Below are 3,780 nucleotides of genomic sequence, written 5' to 3' on the forward strand. Positions count from 1 at the left end.
GGCGTTGCTTCATGAATGATCAGCTGTTCAAGTTTCTGTGCGTGCATCTGACATCAGACGCACGCACAGAAACTTCAACAGATGATCATTCAGCAAGTAACACGCCGGCGCAGACGAAAACAGAACTTCAGCTGTCAGGGGTTGGGGTCCCCCGTCAGCACAGGTACGCGACGGCGGCAGGGGAGTGTTTTCGTCGGGAAGGGGGGGGGGGTCGAAATTGGAGGGAGTCTGGAACTCAGTGGGAGGGGAGTGAGGGGGCCTTGAAATGGGTGGGTGGGAGGCAGGCCTTGAACTGGGAGGGAGGGAGGCAGGCAGGCCTTGAACTGGGTGGGAGGCTTTGAACTGGGAGGGAGGGTGGGAGGGGGGTCTGGAACTCGGAGGGGACAGAGCGAGACAGTGAGGGAGGGTGGGGGATTGCCTTGCTAGCGCCTGTTTCATTTCATAATGAAACTGGCCTTTTTTTTACTAGTCATTTATAAATATGTTAAATAGCACCAGTCCCAGTACAGATCCCTGCGGCACTCCACAGTTCACCCTCCTCCATTGAGAGAAATGACCATTTAACCCTATCCATTGTTTTCTGTCCAATAGCCAATTCCTAATCCACACCAGAACCTTGCCTCCTATCCCATGACTCTTTAATTTTCTCAGGAGTCTCTCATAGGAACTTTATCAAAAGCTTTCTGAAAATCTAGATACACTACATCAACCGGCTCACCTTTATCTTGTAATGGGGGTCTGCTTCCTCCTCTTGGGTGGAGCCGGCAAGCCTGCGGGGCTCCCAGGGTTCCAGGACAGAATACTGCTGATACTGGGACTCAGGGCAAAAGTATTTTATTATCAAGGCAATTTCATACCAAAAATCATAATATATTCCTCAAACAAAAGGTACAGCCCTCTTAATATAGTCTTCAAAAGAAAAAGGTACAGTCCAGGTCCCAAAATCCCTCAGCAAATGTTCAGCTCCTCACGAGTTCAGGCCCTCTCTACTAGGGCATTAGCTTTCCCTCCCCCTCCTTCTGAAGGGTTTAGTAAGAGTTCAACACACTTCCCATATAGCACAACAGTTCACAACAAATCTTCATGGACAGCCTTTGCACATCAAACCAATACCACAAACCACCTGCCTTTTCATAGCACAGAGGGAACCCTATAAGGAGCAGGGTTGGCAGTTTCTCCCACCTCTCAGCACCTCTCCTGGTGTGGCCTCTTCCACAGCCTTCATGTACTGGGCAGGGCAACCTTTGAATTCTCCCACTCCATGGTAGCTGGCTCCTCTCCCTTGGACAGCTCTAGTGGCAGGCTACTTCCTTCCTCCACATACTCCATGGAATCTCTCTCCCTTCGTCTCCCCTCTCTTCAGGTGACTGAGAGCCTCCAGAAAATCTGCTCTGCTCGTCTCACAGCTGGGAGGAATTATATACTGATGGTGAAGCCAGGGACACTGAGCTTCATCCTTCCCTTGCCCTCTAGTGGGGAAAGGAGTAACAGGCTCACCCTGCCTCGACCCATTGCTCCCCCTGCTGGGACTGGGAATCCATTCCATCTTTTTAGGACTACTCTCCTCACTTATTCTTGCAAGGACTTCTGGGACCCGTAGTTCTGGGCTCAACTACTTCACTGGGGAGTCTCTGGGGTTTGCCTTGTCACAATCTACATCACGCCTTGTACATGAATTAAATGTATCCCAAGGACTGGAAAGAATATTTATTCCTGAAGGGAGAAGAGGGTAATCCCACCCCATCAGTACTTTTCTTCTCCAGGTGGAGGCACTGAGTACCAAGTAAGGGACCAACGGAGACTGCCTTTGTGAGGCTCCAGCCAGATCGGACTCCGAATCTAGGCACGCCCAGTAAGTGAAATACCCGTTAGAGAAGGTTCAAATCCTTTAGGGTATGAAAGACAAAATTGGACACTGTGAAGGGGTTTATAGAACACTGTTCCTCACCCTTAAGAAAAGTTCCTCTGATAGCCTGGGCCACCTTAAGAGCACAGGTCCCGTCCCGGGAGGGAGTGAGCCAGGAGGCCTGGAGTCAGTACCTGGGAGTTTAAAAGATAGTGCCAGGCTGAGATTAGAGAGACTCAAGGAGGAAAAATTTGAATCCCCACTGTATGCCACGGAAGCTCCTGTTCCATAATCGCGACCTGACTAAGGTAAGCCATTGTTACTGCTGGACTGAATCTTACATGTTTTGCATTGGAGTGGAGGAGTGGCCTAGTGGTTAGAGCACTGGTCCTGCAATCCAGAGGTGGCTGGTTCAAATCCCACTGCTGCTCCTTGTTATCTTAGGCAAGTCACTTAACCCTCCATTGCCTCAGGTACAAACTTAGATTGTGAGTCCTCCTGGGACAGAGAAATATCCAGAGTACCTGAATGTAACTTACCTTGAGCTACTACTGAAAAAGGTGTGAGCAAAATGTAAATAAATAAATTACAGTCTGGCTGACACCAGACCTGAATTTCTGAGAAAAATCAAGAACTACAGGCTGTGTTTGGGGTTTGGGGCGTGGAAACCCCAGCAGTCAGAAACTGTGTTAGGCCTGCTTAATAACTGTGTTTCCTGAAACACAGAGGTTTACCCACACTGTCTTGGGCCCTGTGAAGGAACAGGCCCAGAGATTCCAATAAATACTTATTTTGTGTTTATTCTTTTTGTTCAGCTGTGTTATTTCACTGGCCCACTCCCAACCCTTGTTTGGGGAGTCACAGACACAAAGAGGGCCATTTTCAATGTCCAACTTCAGAAATTTTGCTAAAAATGTCCAAAATTCAAGTGGGGAATATAGGCATTTCCAAAACAGAAAAACTTTTTTTTTAATGGCTATTTGCTAGGTGTTTTTGTGCTCTGTGTATTTATCTTTTTGGTCCATTAAAAAAAAAAAGTTCAAATGAAAAACGCACAAAATCAAGCAACTGGGATGTAGGAGGAGCCAGCATTCTTAGGGCCTTGTTGACTAAGCTGCGTTGTTGGCGTGCAAACATTTTAGCATGCGCTAATGCTAGAGACACCCGTAAGAATATAATGGGTGTCTCTATTATTAGCGCTCACTAATTTTTAGCATGCGCTAAAACATTAGTGCACCTACAGAGCGGCTTAGTAAACAGGGCCATTAGTAGACTGGCCACACAGACATCCCAGGAGAGCAATAGGGCACCCTAGGGGGCACTGCAGTGCACTTCAAATAAATGCTCCCAGTACAAATCTCACTGATGCTCCCTATCGTGTCTGCTGAGCCCCCCCAAAATCCACTAACCCCAACTGTACACAACTACAATAGCCCTTATGGGTGAAGGGGACACCTATATGTAGGAACAATGGGTTTCTGCTGAGTTTTGGATGGCTCACAGTTTCCATCACAAGTGCAACAGGTAGGGGAAGGTAGGGGCTTGGGTCCATCTTTCTGCAGTGCACTGCACCCACCACTAGACTACTCTAGGGACCTGCATGCTGCTCTAATGGATCATAAGTACATAAGTAATGCCACACTGGGAAAAGACCAAGGGTCCATTGAGCCCAGCATCCCGTCCACGACAGCGGCCAATCCAGGCCAAGGGCACCTGGCAAGCTTCCCAAATGTACAAACATTCTATACATGTTAGTCCCGGAATTGTGGATTTTTCCCAAGTCCATTTAGTAGCGGTTTATGGACTTGTCCTTTAGGAAACCGTCTAACCCCCTTTTAAACTCTGCCAAGCTAACCGCCTTCACCACGTTCTCCGGCAACGAATTCCAGAGTTTAATTACACGTTGGGTGAAGAAAATTTTTCTCCGATTTGTT

Source organism: Microcaecilia unicolor, chromosome 1 (genome assembly GCF_901765095.1).
Source record: "Microcaecilia unicolor chromosome 1, aMicUni1.1, whole genome shotgun sequence".
In the NCBI taxonomy this organism is placed as follows: domain Eukaryota; kingdom Metazoa; phylum Chordata; class Amphibia; order Gymnophiona; family Siphonopidae; genus Microcaecilia; species Microcaecilia unicolor.